The sequence below is a fragment of the Arachis hypogaea genome, chromosome 12 (assembly GCF_003086295.3).
Source record: "Arachis hypogaea cultivar Tifrunner chromosome 12, arahy.Tifrunner.gnm2.J5K5, whole genome shotgun sequence".
Lineage (NCBI taxonomy): Eukaryota > Viridiplantae > Streptophyta > Magnoliopsida > Fabales > Fabaceae > Arachis > Arachis hypogaea.
This window is the reverse complement of record NC_092047.1, coordinates 48,974,477-48,992,191: the sequence shown is the minus strand read 5'-3', so window position 1 is coordinate 48,992,191 and position 17,715 is coordinate 48,974,477.

The following is a 17,715-nucleotide window of genomic DNA, read 5'->3' as shown; positions in this document are numbered from 1 at the left end:
CATAGGTAATTGAGATCACCATCCTTGTCTACAAACCATATATTGATAATTATGAGAGGCCAACCCATTAAGTCTACTTCCAAAAGTCTTAAGTATGTAATATCTACTCCTAAGCTTGAAGTACATCAATTAGGCTTGATCACATCAACCTATAAGTCTCAACCTATCTACTAATTAGATTAGTAGTGGGTTATAGTCAATGGATATCAAATTGATCACCAAGGATTCTCAAATCACCAAATCAATGAGACCCAATGACTCAAGGTCACTCAATTCCCTTAGCCTAGGACAAGAGTCAAGAAAACTACTCAAAAACTAAAGGAAACATTTTAACAAACACTTAGAGTGCAAGAAAAGTAAACATCACAAAATGCTAGAATTAATGAAACCCATAACTACCACAAGCAAGAAATCAATAATAACAACTAAGATAAGTAATAAAAGAGCATGGAAACATAAAATTGCATTAGAGAAAATTAAGATCCAACAATGGTTCATCAACATAAAAGAGAAAAAAATAAGAAATTAACAAGAGAAAATAGAAGATTAAGACAATAGAACACTAAAATATAAAAGAATTAAGATCAAAACAAGAATTGAAAGAGAAAATTGAGAGTGATTAACCAAATTTCTATCCTAAATCTAGAGAGAGGAGAGAGGCAGCCTCTCTCTCTAGAATTCTACCCTAAAACATGATGAAAAAATAAACTATGACTACTTGGTTCATTTCCCCTTCAATCCATGGGTTCAATAGCATCAAAAATGAGTTGGGTTGGGCCCAAAGTGCTTCAGAAATCACTGGGGGTGATTTAACTATAGTGGGCCACGAGCAGCATCAGCTCGCACGCGTACATGGCGCATGGGCGCCCATAAACGCAAAGCAACGTGTGGCAAATTTTATAATATTTCGAAGCCTCAGATGTTAGCTTTCGAATGCAACTAGAACCGCCTCATTTGGACCTCTGTAGCTCAAGTTATAGTTGATTGAGTGCGAAGAGGTCAGGCTTGACAGCTTTACGGTTCCTTCATTTCTTCATGAGTTCTCCCACTTTGCATGCTTTTCTCCTCACTTCTTCCATCCAATACTTGCTTTATGAACCTGAAATCACTCAACAAACATATCAAGGCATCGAATGGAATTAAAGTGAGTTAAATTTAGCTATTTTAAGGCCTAAAAAGCATGTTTTCACATTTAAGCACAAATCAAGGGAGAATTACAAAACCATGCTATTTCATTGAATAAATGTGAGAAAAGTTAATAAAACCACCCAAATTAAGCACAAGATAAACCACAAAATTGGGGTTTATCAAATCTCCCCACACTTAAACCAAGCATGTCCTCATGCTAAGAATAAAGAAGGACAAAAAAGGGGTATGAACATTTATTCAATGCAAATAAACTATGTGCATCTATCTATATGAATGCAACTAAATGCAAAATGATTCTACCTACTTGGTTAAAAGTAAATCAATCCCCAAGAACACATGTATGAACAAGTAGGGCTAAGATCATATGATGATTCATGAATCCTACTAATTCAAATACCAAAATGAAGTTCAAATAAACTTGCGAGAAGAAAACTCATGGAAGCCGGGAACAAGGAATTGAGCATCGAACCCTCACCGGATGTGTATCCGCTCTAGTCGCTCTAGTGTATAGGATCGATCACTCAATTCTCTTCTAATCATGCTTTCCATGACTTGTTTTTCATCTAACAATCAATTATTCAATGCATGCATACACTCATCATGAGGTCTTATTCATAGGTTGTAATGGGGCTAGCATAAAGGTAGGATGCATATGGTCAAGTGAGCTTGAAATTTGTATCTTTGATTAGCCTAAGCTCTCACCTAACACATGTAACAACCTATACAATTCTAATACACAACCTAGCTACCCATGATTCCCACTTTTTTCACATACTCATGCATTCTCTTTAATTAACATTCCATATGCATTGATTTTTATTGAACTTTACTTTGGAGCATTTTTGTCCCCTTTTTATCGTATTCTTTTTTTATATATATATATTTTTTTTTCTACATTTTTTTTTGAAAAATATATACAAACATATCAATGCATATGGTTTTACATATGGTGCATGAATATATACTCAATTCCTAATATTTTTAACAAAAATAAAAATTACACTTTTACCTCAACCAATGCCCAAGTTTTCCATACCCAAAAGATACACACTCTCACTAGCCTAAGCTAAATCAAAGATCCAAATTAACGACATTTATTGTTTTTCACTTAGGGTTAGTGATGTGCTATAATTAAGAACAAAAGGGATTCAATAGGCTCAAAATTGGCTAATAATGGCTGATGAAAGGTAGGCTATTTGGGTAAGTAAGCTAAATACAATGATAGCCTCAATCATATAAATGCATGTATACATAGAATAATGGACATAAAGAATCAAACAAATCAATGATTACAATCATAGAAAGAGAATAATGCACACAAGGATGGAAATAAATGTTTATAAGATGTAACCACACAATTGGGCTCAAAACTCACATGCTTGTGTTCTTAACTCAAAAACCATGTTCCAAAATAAATTCTTCAAGCAAGTTCAACAACAATTTTTTCGAATTGGTAGGGTGCCCTAAAAACAATTTTTCTTGGAAAAGAAATCATCACCCTAACCAAGTAGTCCTATCATAAAAAGAAATGGTGAAATATGTACAAATTCTAACTAACATGCACCCTAACATGCAATGCAACAACTAACTAACAAAAGAAATCAAGAATTGGTGTCGAAAGAAAAATTGTTACCCATGGAGGTCGGTCGGACGACCTCCCCACACTTAGAAATTTGCACTGTCCTTGGTGCATGCAAAGAAGAGTAAAGTGGACGGGTTGCTACAATTGCTGAGTTTCTTCAAAGGGTTGTGCGGGTGAACTTGTTTGTTGCCCCATTTAGAAGCTTTCTCATTCCTTTCCCTCTTGGTGGCCAATCTAAAAGGAAAGAAAAAGAAAGAAAATTATGCCTACAACAAAGATAGCAAAGCAAGTAGAACATAGGCGGGGGTTAATGCCAAATAAGAGTAAAGTTCTCACTACATGTTAGCTATGCATGTGAGTGAGAAAGCAATATAAGCCAAGGCATATCACTACACTTGATGCAAGGATAAAGTCAAAGCATGAAGATCATATTGAGCATTCAGTTTAATCAACAATTGACACAAACAAGATAAGTGATAAGCATGAGAGTATTTGGACCTATCCTAACACATTGACAACAATGTATAAAAACAAGAGATCATGAGTTAGGAAGGACTAAAGCACTAATCTTATGTGTAGAGTAAATATTACAATTAATGCCAAACAAGTCATGAAGCAGCAAGAGTAACCAAGAAATTCTCAACAATTGAGTAAGAGCATTCAACACCATTATTAAAATAAGAAACTTAGAAAAGAAAATAAGAACAAGTTATAAAAACAAAATTAAAATGCAATGAATGATAATATGCAAATGCAACATATAAAAGAAGATGAAAATAAGAAAAATAAAGAGTGGAAATTTTGAAAAGAAAGTAAGAAAGGAGAAAGAAGAAGAAAGAAAGAGGAAGAAACTAGAAGGAAAATAAGAGAAGAAGGGAAAAACAAAACAGGGCAGAACAAGGGAAAAACAGGGCACGGAGGGCGACGCGTACGCACACAGCACGCGTGAGCGTGGGTGGGCAGGCGAGACAAGCGACGCGTACGCGCATAGCACGCATACGCGTGGATGTAAAGATGGCGGCTGACATGGCGGAAATTGGCGAGTTAAGAAATTATTATAAGAGATACGTTGCAAGTATAGTTCTTAACCAACAAAAAATCCACTTATCAATTTAGAAGGGTTGTCACAAAATTAGAATTAAAATACTGGGAGTATGAATCCCATGTCGTCTCCCAACGAGTTGCAGAAAGGTGTGCTATTTTATTAATTAGATGTTTTCCAAAAGGGGTTGAGTTTGATAGACAGAAAATTAAATCAGAGAATTTGTGTAATTTAAATAAAAACCTTGACCGGGAGTAGATTAGTCAGAAGTCCTATCCTTGTTGGAGTTTTCCCAAGATAAAAGTGATAATTGAAGGTTGCCTGCTCAGTTATCCTTTACAAGATAAAGGAAAGTTAAGCAAGTTGGAAGTCAGTTTCTATTCACAAGTTCTAATCCTCTCCCTTGGGAAGGACTAGTGTCAGTGACTAGAGGGCGACCCAACGCTAAACCCAACTATAATTTTACTCTTGAGCATCCAACTCAAGGTCCTCCATTCAACCAACTCCCAATCAAGTCATGGAACTACTCGCTCATTATGATTGTAAAATTCACAAAATAAGAAAAGGAAATAAAGAAAGACATGATAAACAATAATCAAAAGGATCAATTAAAATAAAAATAGTTCTTGTATTAATAAGTTCTAAAAATAATCCAATAGTAACTCTGAATAAATTAAGGATATGAAAGAGTAAGTGACAAGTAAGGAAACAAACTAGAATGATGAAGTCTTGACGGAGGTAATAACTCTTCTCAATATCCCAATCCAAAAAGCAATAAAATCAAAAATCCTAAGAACTATGAATGTGTAGAGAGAAAACCTAGAAAAGAAGTAAAATCAGATCTAAAAACTAAAATTATGCGAAATGAATGAATATTCTCCGTCTCTGCATGTTCCCTGGCTCTAATCTGCTTTTCTGGGCCGAGAACTGGGTCAAAACAGGGCCCAAAATTGCCCCCAACAAATTCTGCAGATTCTGCAGATCGCGCATGTCACGCGAGTGCGTCATCCACGCGTTCGCATCATCCAGCGTTTTGCCTTGCCATGTGTGCGCGTCGTCCACGCATTCGCGTCACTTGTGCAGTTTCCAATCCATGCGTTCGCGTCAGGCATGCGAGCGCGTCACTGCAATTTCTTCTATTTCGCGCGGTCGCGTGAACCATGCGTCCGCGTCACTTCTCGCTGGTCATCTCCTCCATTTCTTGTGTTCCTTCCATTTTTGCAAGCCTCCTTTCCAATATCCAAGTCATTCATGCCCTATAAAGCCTGAAACACTTACCACACAGATCACGGCATCGAATGGAATAAAGGAGAATTAAAATATATAATTAAAAGTCTCTAGGAAGCTGTTTTCAACCATGGAGTAATTTTGGGAAGGAATTGTGAATACATGCTAATTTAATGAAGAAGTGGGTAAAGATTCGATAAAACCACACAATTAAACACAATATAAACCATAAAATATAATGGTTTATCAACCTCCCCACACTTAAACATTAGCATGTCCTCATGCTTAGTTGAAGGAGATAAAATAAATGAGTAGGAACATGTAAAACTCATGTAATGCAATGCAACCTATATATGTGAATGCAACTATATGATTCTTGTCCACTTGGTCAAAAGTAAATAAGCTCTTCAAGACAATCACAAATCAAATTCCAATAATTCAATTCTTATACAGTAACAACAGATAAAAATGCAAGAAGGTAGCTCATGAAAGCAGGGAACATAGAATTTAAGCATTGAACCCTCACTGATGATGTATGTACACTCTAGTCTCTCTAGTGTATAGGGTAATCACTCTATCCTTCTCCAATCATGCTTTCTAATTTTTGTTCTTCTCCTAACCAATCAACAACATTTAATATACCAATGCAAACATCATGAGGTCTTTTCAAGGTTGTAATGGGGCTAAGGTAAGGGTAAGGGTACATATATGGCTAAGTAGGCTTATAAATTTAATCTTTAGTTAACCCAAGCTTTTACCTAACACACATATATATATTCTATATAACTTAAATTTCATACCTAGCTACCCAAAATTTCCATTTCACATTCCTTACTCATGTATCAACTTTTATTTTAATTTTATCATACATGCATTGATCTTATTTAATTATTGAATATTTTTGGATTTTTTTTTTAGCATAAAAATAAACATAGTTTATCAATGCACATAGATTTTTAATTTTTATAGTTTCTCATGAGTAGGCACCCAAATTCCCATTATATTATCAGGACACATTCCCTTATTATCTTTTGTTCCCACAATTTTCCCATACTTAATTAACACACAATTCTATCTTAAGCTAACCAAAGATTCGATTAGGATATATAATTGTTTTTCCGCTTAAGGCTAGTAATGTGATAAAATACAGAACAAATGGGATTTAAAGGCTCAAAGTGGCTAACAAAGGTAACTTAAGGGGTAGGCTTAATTTGGATAAGTGAGATAAACAAATAATGGCCTCAATCATATGCAAGCATATAAATATATTAAACATTGGACATATAGGATGAAACAAAATATAGATTACAATCATAGAGAAGTAAACACACAAGAATAAAATAATTATGGTTAAATAATGTAACCATGTGTTTAGGCTCAAAGTCTCATAGGTTGTGTGTTCTTTAGCTCAAAAACCATGTTCCAAATGCAACTTCAAGCAAATTTAACATAAAAGTTTTGATTAAAATTAGTGAAATTTTGTTCTAAAAATAGGGTCTTAGAAGAAACTTATTATCTTTTCAATCCAGTAGAACATGCATGCAACTATCCTATTCTACAAAAGAAAAACTAACTAAATATCCTATTTTATTGGCGTTAGGGAAGAGAAATTACCTCCGAAAGTCAGGTACTGACTGACCTCCCCACACTTAAGGCTTTACACCGTCCTCGGTGCCATCTGTCAGGAACAAAGGTGGGCTGGTAGCAGTATCTCCACAGTCGGGACCGTCATGGCTCCCTGTGCTGGTAAATGAAGTGGAGTCTGGGGTGTCTGAGTCTCTGTATTTTCCTTTAAGTAGCTCCTTGAGGTATGTGAATCGGCGCTTGTTATGACGCTCTCTTAGCTTTGCTTTGTGTTCCTGCCGATCCAACCTCTCAAGTATCTGATGGAGCAGTTGGGTTGTTGTAGGTGCTTGTGGTATTGAAGGAAGGAAGTCTTCAGCCGGTTTAGTAGGCTGACTTGTAGTGGCTGCTGGAGGTCTGATATATTTCCCGTTAGGGACGTACTGATCATCTCGTGGGAGCATGGCTTTGGTGTCTCCAGCTCTGTAGGAGACTCCGGCTGCTGAGACGAGATCTGAAACCAAGGCGGGAAAAGGTAAGTTACCCGCAATTTGTACGTGTCCCATTGCATTCCGGATGTGTCGTGGGATGTTTAGGGGCAAGTCTGTAAGGATGCACCATAGTAAAATGGCCATGTCTGCAGTGAAGGAGGACTTGTGGGTGCTCGGAAAGACGTAATGGGACATAATCTGTGCCCATATGCGAGCCTCCAAGGTAAGTGCGGAAGCCGATATTCCCTTAGGACGGGAACGATGGTATCCGTAGATCCATCTGCTGCCAGGTAGTGCGATAACTCTGAGAACAGCGTCCCAATCAAATTGGTACGTCTGGCGCTTGAGTGAGGCTTCTTGAAATGCATCCAGTCCTTCTGGAGCAGGGGGGAGATCTAGAGCTCGCTGAATGGCCTCTTCTGTAATGGGGACTTGTTTCTGACGGACATAGACAGACTGTAGGGTTGGCAGGTGGAAATTAGAGTAGAATTCGACTACCCAGGAAAGATTAACCTGCCGTGGCTGTCTCTGTAGGAAACCCCATTGATGGTGTATTTTGGGAAAATGAATTCCAACACCCAAAACTAACCGACAAGTGTACCGGGTTGCATCAAGTAGTAAAACTCACTTAGAGTGAGGTCGATCCCATGGGGTTTGATGGATCAAGCAACTTTAGTGGGTGATTAGTTTAGTCAAGCTAACATTGAGTGAATTATGTGAAGTTGATCAACAGAAAGTAAAATTGCAGTGAATTAAAGGTGCAGAAGAATTAAATTGTTGAAACTTAAAGAACAAGAAAGTAAAATAGCTGAAATTTAAATTGCAAGAAAAGTAAATTGCATGAAAAGTAAAGGGGCTGGGGTGCTGGAAATTAAAGAGAAGCAGTAAATCAAGCAACTGGAAATTTAAATTGCAGAAAATGTAAATGTGCAGGAAATTAAATCAAGCTCAATGTGAGCAGAAATGTGAAAGTGCAGAATGCAGGAAAGGAAATTGTAGAAAAGTAAACGTAGCAGAAGAGGAAACCAGCAAGAAGACTTAGATCAATTTTTAATTCTCAAAGAGAAACTAACAATTTCAATGAAATAGTAAAAACAGAAAGGAAGCCAAGAGCTCACTTGCTCTCAATATCAAAATAGAAAGGAAATTGAAGAGGAATGAAACAGAAAGTAAAATGCAGCTCAATTTCAATAGCTAAAGGAAAGTTGAAGATCTCAGGGGTGGAGGAGACTAGAAAACAAGTCTAGATCTCAATCCCTTCCTTGATCCAACAGCAAACAAGATGCAGGAAAATTAAAGATGAAAGCAATGAAGAGAACTTTGATTCAAATCACAATTCACTTGAAAGTTTGTAGAAGAAGAATAAGAGAAGTTGCAGATAGAGAATGAAAACAGAATTCCTTCCAATCTCAATCCAAGATGCAAAACAGAAATGAAAATTAAAGAGAGAGAGCTCTCAAATGGAGCCAGCCCCTATTCTCTACAATGGAGCTGACCTCCCTTTTTACAAAGATGAAAATGATCCCTTATATAGGCTTTTACAAAATGAAAATGAAAATGAAATGAAAAACAAATTACAATTTAATGAAATTCCTAATCTAATTGATCCTTGTTCCTTTGAGTTAATGGGCTTTGCTTGCTTTGGTTTTGAAGAAGAGTGGGTTGATTTGGATTTGGCCTTTTTCAAATTGGTGAAGATTTGAATTTAAAAGGAATTTTGGTTGAATTTTTGGCCCATGGGTGTTTGCTCCCAGTGGAGTGCTCTGCTCTTGTGGGGGAGCAGAGCATTGCCTTGTCTTGGCATGTCTTGTGTGCACCACTTCTTCCTGGCCGTGTCAAGTTTGGTGCGTGACAAGGTCCAAGCATCAAAGTAGCGCTCCGCTCTTGGGGAGAGCGTAGCATTGATGCTTCAAGAATGAGGTTCCAGGTTCAAATCCTTGTGGCTTCACTAGCAAACATTTTCCTTTGAATTTTTCTTGGAGAGAGCACGACAATGCTCTCCAAGAGAGCGGAGAACAATAATGATGTAGAGCGCTACTTTGCTTTGGACTGAGGTTCCAGTTTCGAACCTTGGTGGTTGCACTTTGGTATATTTTTGCTTGTTTTTGGTCCTTAAAGATGCCTTTCACTCATGCCTTAATTTCATGCCAAATATGGATTGCCATATATCTTTGGAAATTTTTGAATGTCAGCTTTCCAACGCAACTGGAAGCACATCAATCGGACATCTGTAGCTCAAGTTATAGCCCTTGGAAGGAGGCACGGTCATGTTGTGAGCGCCTAGATTTTAACTTAGCGAAAATTTTGCTTCCAAGCTCATTTTGAACTCTTATAGCGCTTAGCTCTTGGCAAGAGCGGAGCTTTGTGTGCTGATTGCCAATCTCCTTTAATTTGGTCATGGGCCACGCTTTTAAAAGCGTGGCCTAAGCCTCCAAAGTGTGCTCCAACTTCAAAGTGTGCCCCAAAGCTCTTTTTTTTCTCCTTTTTAGCTTATTTTGTGCTTTTTTCTTCTTTTTCTTTTTATTTCCTACAAAATTTATAAAATCAAAAGATCAAGGAAATATACCATTTAAGTACAAAAGCATTCATTATTCAAGCACAAATCATCAATTTCTTGTATGAATAAGCATAGAAAAACATGACATGGTGACATGTCATCACAACACCAAACTTAAACCTTGCTTGTCCCAAAGTAAGAAAAGAATCATGGAATAAAGATTGACAATCCAAGGTAAGAAGAATAGCAACTCAATGTTCATGGTTAGCTAGTTTTCTAAGCATGCTACAATCACAAAAGAGATGTAACAAAAGAGATGTAAATGATTGATGCTTCTATCAAGCTCAATTTATGAAATCTTTCTCTTATATATCTTCCTTGAAACAAGCTTTTGATTTTCTTATTAGCTTCTCCTTTTGGGTGCTTTGCCCCATGAGTTAATAACAAAGCTACGATTCTAAATGCTTTGTTTTCAAGTATTACCACTTGATACATAAGCACCACAAGCATTTGAATTAGAGGACTTCATTAAGCTCATTTTTCTTTTCTTTTCTTGACTCTCTAATCATTGATGCTCAGAACCTTGAGCTTTGAGGGAGTGCTTTTGCACTTGAGCCTAGCCTTGACTTCTAAATGTTTTATTTTCAAGCATTTGGCTTGATACATAAACACCACAAGTACTTAACAAATAAATTGCCATTGGTACTCAGAGCCTTCAGCTTTCTCATTCTTTCCCTTTTTCTTTTCTTGCCCTTTTTTGCTTTTTTTTTCAAGGTTTTCATGATTTCAAAAGATTTCACAAAATGTACTAGATGAAAACTTCAATTAAATAAAATCTAATGTAATTGAGCAACAATTAATCATTCTAGCTTTCCAATACTTGTATGCACATGCTAAACTCTTCTTTAATTCCTTGTTTGTTTATAATCATGATGCTTTATTGCTTTTGAACTCACAAAACTCAAGTTGGTAGTCATAATGGCATGGCAACATGTTACAAATCAATATTCAAGCTATGCTTATTCATACCACACATGCATACAGAAAATATAAAGACAATCATGCAATTTACGTGCTGGAAACAAATGAGGAGAAAAGGAACTCTACAACCTTGTAGTTCATCTTCATTATTGTTGTCATTTTTCCTCTATTCTTCCTCTTTCCCTTGCCAAACTCAGAATGCTTGCTCATCCTCAAGCAACAATAAGAACAATGGCTATGGGGCTAAGATGGATCATGAATGTCTCACACAATGAAAAGTTAGTAGTACATATGTTCTAATCAAGCAAAATCAAAGATAATAATCAAGGCACAAGAGACAATGACATTTTGATTGCATAGATAAGAAGGTGTGCACAATACATTGCATAAAAGATAAGTGACACACCAAACTTAGTGTGACACTTTCACTTGGAATTAATGCAAGTATCTTGTAAGAATTGGAACCAAATTTTGTTGCATAGCAACACCAAACTTAGAATGCAATCATATGTCAATTTATTTGAATTAAAACTAAGCAAGTGAAACTGTTATTTGTTAAGTACAATCACCAAGTCAAGAATCTGTCATGAATAAAGCTCTCTTGGTGATGTATTAACAAACACAGTGAATAAGCAAACCAAAATGAAAGCATTTAAAAACAGAAAAATGACTAAAGAAAGTAGAATGAAAAAGTGTCAAATTAAAAGAGAAAAATAAAACTGCAGAGGCATTATGATTATGCAGACAAGTAGTGTTGCTTGAATGAATTGCATAGAAAATAAGTGGCACACCAAACTTAGAATCTTGGTGTGTCACTTTCATTTTTGATTTGATGCAATCATCCAAAAAGATTGAAAACAAATTATTGCAAGGCAACACCAAACTTAGAATGTAACCATATGCCAATTTAATGAATTTAAACAAAACAAAGAACAAAAACAAAGCAGAGAAGAGAAATTATACCTACGGTTGACATGTTGTTCACTTTCTTCCTCTTCTTCCAGTTTGTTAATAGGAATGACCTTAAGGGGGGTGAAGATTCAGCTAGTGTCCCCTGTCTTGGCCTCTCCTCAGCAAGCTTTCTTTTGTTAATGGCTTGATTGAGCTTACTTGCTGGATCAGGGGGAGGATTGCTTGTAGTTGACCTTCTCTTCTTCATGAATATTGTCCTTTGTAGCTTGGTCACAATTCTCTTCTCGGTGCTTTGGTTAATTGCCTTAACTTCTTTAGATTCAAGACTTGGTTGCTGTGTGATTATTGGAGTTTTGTCTTCATATAGAGCCTTTTGAATTGGTGGCTTAATGAGCTCTTCCTTTATGTACTTCTTAGCCTCACTTGGGTGTGATTTCTCTTGAGTATCTTCCTCCATTTCTTCTTCCTGATTTTCCATTAATTCCTTTGGGAGGGAGTCTTTATGTTTCACTATCACCTCAAGTGGCTTTTGTGAATGTAAAATCTTTGGCTCATGTACCTCATCCTTTATTGCTATTTCACTTGACACAGGGATCTTTTGTTCTTGTTTTTCCACTTCCTCACCCACAAATTGGTCTTCATCCTCACTGTTTGATGGTTCTAAGTTCCCCCTTGTTTGCTCTAAGGGCCCATTCATCTTCTTGAGGATGATTTCTTTCCAGGATTGGGGTTGTGTGTATCTTTCCACGAGTTTTCTATGTATTTCAATGGCTTGAAGGTAATCCTCATCTGCTGGTTCAAGAGATGAAGGTTGAGAGTAATTTTGGTGACATGGATGTGTTGTGGTGAAGTTGTGTTGAGGGTTGTGGAATGAGTTGTGTGATTGATGGGATGACTTATATGGATTTTGGAGGAAACTTTGTGTTGAGGCATAATCAAGTGATGAAGAACTTTCAAATGAGAAACTGGGACGTGAGGGTGGATGCTCTTTCATTCCTTGGTGATACTCCCAGCCACCATTAGAATAATGACTTGAATCATTTTGTGGTGGTGGGAAGTATCCCATATGATTCTCTTGCTCATCTTGTGTCTCTGAACCAAATCTCCATGAATTGGAGTGCTCAGAATGTGTATTCTCTTGGTGATATTCCCAGCCACCATTAGAGATTGGTGATGGTGGGTGATATCCCATAAAATTTTGCTTGACCATAAGATGAGTTGAACTCCATTTGTATTTTGTAAACATCAATGAAATTTGAAATTCATGTCACAGAGAAAGAATTTCTTAGTGTGGCAATAGCTCAAACACCTTGCTATCAATTTAAAACAGAGAACAAAAACAAAGAAAATTCTTGATCTAGACTTCTCACCCACTTAATCATTGTTGATCTAAATTAATCCCCGGCAATGGCGCCAAAAACTTGATGTGATTATTTTTTGGAAAAACTATTTTCCAAACACACAAATACTAACCGGCAAGTGTACCGAGTCGCATCAAGTAATAATAACTCACATGAGTGAGGTCGATCCCACAGGGATTGAAGGATTGAGCAATTTTAGTTTAGTGGTTGATTTAGTCAAGCGAATCAAGTATTGGTTTGAGTGGTTTATAATTGACAGAAGCTAAATTGCATGAATTGTAAAATGAGAGGGAAGAATTGCAGTAAATTAAAGAGAACAGAAAGTAAAAGTGCCGAATCTTAAAGAACAAGTAAATTAAATTGCAGAAGCTTAGATTGTAAGAAATGTAAATGACTAAATCTTAAAATGCAAGAAAGGTAAATTGCTTGAATTATAAAAGGGATTGGGAGTTGGGATTGCAGAAATTAAACAAGCAGAATTGAAATGACAAATTAACAAAGAAGGAGATGAATTAAGTTGAAATAGATCTCAAACAGAAAAGTAAAAATGCTTGAAGAATTAAAACAGAAGGTAAATATAGCTTGAATGCAGAAACTAAAAGAGAAATTTAAGATCTCATGAGTGGAAGAGACTAGAAAACAAGTCTAGATCTCAAATCCTTCCTTGATCCAACAAGAACAATTGCAAAAGAAAATGGAAAGATAAATTGCAAAAGATGTAAAAGAGTAAAAGCAATAAACAGAATTTGAAATGTAGATTCAAGTTCTTAGAATTATGCAGAAAAATAAACAAGAGATCTTAAGGTGAGATTGAAACATAATTTCTTTAATTCTTCACCCAAGATCCAAGACAAGAAGTAAAGAGTGCTCAAGCAAGAACAAGGAAGAAGAGAGATCAATTCTACTTCCAAATTCTCCAAGATCCAAGTTCAAAGTAAAAACTCTAAAAATTCTAAAATGAAAATTTTCCAAGAAGCAAAAGGTAAAAGTTTTTTAACTAAATCAAACTAGCTTCTATTTATACATTTTCTATTCTTGGATTTAAGAATTTGGGTGGGCTTTTTTTAATTTGGTGAAGATTTGAATTTAATTGGATTTTTAATTGAATTTACAGCACAAGAGAAATTGCTCCCAGTGGAGTGCTCTGCTCTTGTGGAGAGCGGAGCATTGAGGCTTATGTTGGAGCTCTTTGTTGCGTGCCAAGGCTGTGGGGCAATCAGGATAGCGCTCCGTTCTTGTGGGAAGCGGAGCATTGTGGCTTGTGTTGGAGTCTTGTGCGCACCAAGCTCCCTCTGCCGTGTCATGTTACGCTCCAATTCCCCCTGGCCGTGTCAAGTTCTTGCAAAGGCTAAGGAGAGTAGCGCTCTGCTCTCCTTGGGAGCGTAGCTGATAAACCACTATTTTATAGTTTATATTGTGTTTAATTATGTGGTTTTATCATGATCTTTACCCACTTATTCATTAAATAAGCATGCATTTATAATTCCTTCCTAAAGTTATTGCATGATTGAAAACTTGCTTCCTAGAGACTTTTAATTATGTATTTTATTTCTCCTTTATTCCATTCGATGCCGTGATATGTGTGTTAAGTATTTCAGGCTTTATAAGGCATGAATGAGTTAGAGATTGGAAAGGAAGCTTGCAAAAATGGAAGAAACACAAGAAATTGAGGAGATGACCAGCGAGAAGCAACGCGGCCGCATGGACGACGCGACCGCGCGGAAGAGAGGAAATCGCAATGACGCGGCCGCATGGATGACGCGGCCGCGCGAATTGGAAACTGCACAAGTGACGCGGAAGCGTGGACGATGCACTCGCGTGGCAAAGCGAAACGCCGAATGACGCGTCCGCCTGAATGATGTGTCCGCGTGACATGCGCGATCTGCATAATCTGCAGAATCGCTGGGGGCGATTTCGGGCCTTATTTTGACCCAGTTTTCAGCCCAAAAAAGCAGACTAGAGCCAGAGAACATGCAGAAACCAAAAACAACATTCATTCCGCATAGTTTTAGTTTTTAGATCTGGTTTTCCTCTCCTATAGGGTTTTCTCTCTACACATTCATAGTTTTTAGGATTTGTTATTTTTCATTGTTTTTGCATTGGGATATTGAGAAGAGTTATTGCCTCATCAAGACTTCGACATTCTAGTTCGTTCTCTTTACTTGTCTCTTACTCTTCCATGTTCCTTGATTTACTTAATTTTACTATTGAATTATTTTAGCATTTATTAATACAAGAATCACTTTTATTTTTAATTAATCTTTTGATTATTATTTATCATGTCTTTCTTTAATTCCCTTTCTTATGTTATGAATTTTACATTTACAATGAGTGAGTAGTTCCCTAACTTGATGGGGAGTTGATTGAAAGGAACCCTTGAGTTGGGATGCTCAAGAGAAAGATTGTAATTGGGTTTATTGTTGGATTGCTCTCTAGTCATTAACACCAATCCTCCCAAGAGCGGATTGGAACTTGTGGATAGATACAGCATTCCAACTCGTTTGACTTTCCCTTACTTAGTAAGGGGCAACTAAACATAATAACCCTCAATTGTCAATTAATATTGAAAGTACTCCAACAAGAATAGGGCTTCCAGCTAATCAACTCCCAGTCAAGGCTTTTATTTAAATTTATATAAATTCTCTAATTTAATTTTCTGCCATTCAACTCAAACCTTTTTGAAAACATCTGATTAATAAAATAGCACACTTTTCTGCAACTCATTCGGAGACGACCTGGGATTCATACTCCCAGTATTTTAATTTTAATTTCTGTGACACCCTTCTAAATTGATAAGCGGATTTCTGGTTGGTTGAGAACTATACTTGCAACGCATATTTTATAATCATTCTTAACTCGCCAATTTTCGCCCACATCAGTAGCACTCCTTTTGCTTGGGTGAGGTCCCAAGTTTGAAACTTATTGGAGGCATGCGCTGACTCCTTTTCTTTGTGAATGAAGTGGCGCCTCTCTCCTCTTTTCCTTGAGGTTCTTGGTTTGAATCCTTGTGAGTGCAATTTGGCCAAGTGTGGCTCATTTTCCTTTGTGAGTAGCGCTCCCCACTGCCCCTTCCTCATGGGTTCGATCCTTGGAGCAAGCATTGGCAAACTATTCCCTTGGATTTATTTATGAGTGAAGCCCGATAATGCTCTCAAGGAGAGTGGAGCATCATTCTTCCCTCCTTTGTTTCTTGGTTCAAAAGTGTGCTCTGCTCTCATGGGGAGCGTAGCATCAAGCCTTGCTTTCTTGGTTCATTGTTGTGCTCCCTTGAGAGAGTGCTCCGCTCCTGAAGAGAGCGCTATGCTTCCTCCTTCCATGTGCCATGCTTCATTGTTTCCTTTGCTACACTCTTCTTTTCCTTGGCCCACGCTTCTTAGGCCACGCTTTCTTATTTTCTTCTTTTCTTCACCTACAAGTAATCAAAACAACCAATCAATGTATCACCAAATTCACAAGGTTTATAAATCATTTATCAATTGAATTTAGCTTAAACCTCATGATTTAGTATCAATTAAATGGTGGTTGATTGATTCAAAGAAACCATGCATTTCCATTCCAAATTACTTACTTACAATGCAAGAAAGTGCATGAAACCTAATAAAATCAAAGAAAAAGACTAGTGAAACTAGGCTAAGATGACTTGTCATCACCCATTGTCTTCTTTCAATTTATGGCTCAACAAATTCAGCAATACGGGTCGGGAGAATAAGAAGGTATTCGTTGTTGTAACTCCTTTCTGCCAGGATGAGGAACATCTGCTCACAGTAGCGATTGGTAAATCGTACAGTGTCCTTTGCTGGGAAGGCTTTCTCTTTTTCATCAACCTTTATAATCCTCTTAATTCTTTTTGTTGAGGGCTTGACTACAGTTGAAGATGGCTCTGCTACTAATGCTCTTTTTGTTCCTCTTCTTGCAGGTGATTTGGGAGTAGCTTTCTCCTTGCCTTTCTTGGTGGCCATCCTGAAAGGGGAAAAAGAAAGGAGCTTGAATTCAAAGGGATAGAGCAAGGAAGAGAACGGCGAAGGTGGTAATCATTGCACATTAAAAGATGAATGATGTAAGCACATGGTCATGACTACATATGGAAAATCATCAATGGAAATATAGCAAGTGCATATGGGGACAAGTAAATGCAAGGTGTTTATTGGCATTCAAGCAAAGGCATGAGTAGCATAGATCAAGCATTCAATGTCCATGTTAGATTTAAATAATAATCTATTTGTAATAACAATTATATTTAAATAATAAAATAAAAGAAGGGTTTTTGTGAAAAGCAAGCATTTTAGAGGAGTAGGATAAAAGATATCGAAAAACAGTGCACAATGCCATACAGGCGTTTTCACAAACACATAGCATACATGGTGAATAAGCTACTGAAAGTATTGAATTGAACATGCAAGCAACCCTTAAAAATTAATATATAATTGCCAAACAAGTCCTTAACAATCCACAAGCAAATCATAAGGAATAATAATGACCCTAATAAATTTCCAACACCAATTAAAAGAAAAAGAAAACATGGATAATGCAAGTAAAAAGAAAAAGAAAAGAAGAAGAAAACATAAAAATAAGAAAAAGAATAAAAAAAGTAGGGAGGGAAGAAGAAAAGAAAAACCTTGTTAATGGTGGAGAGAGAGAGAAAGTAGAGAGTGAGAAAGAAGGAAGAAGGAAGAAAGAGGAAAAGGAAATAAGGAGGAAAAGAAAAAGTAGGATTTGGGAAAGAGAAAGATAAGATATTTTGGCAGATTACGATAAGCTGTGCGGCCCTAGTGACGCGGACGCGTGGGGTACGCATTCGCGCGAATTGCGCTCATATGAATTGACGCGGTCGTGTCGGTCACGTGGACGCGTGACTCGTTTTGTGCTACTGGCGCGAGGGCTGCCTTGCGCTCGCACAACTCTCTGTTTGA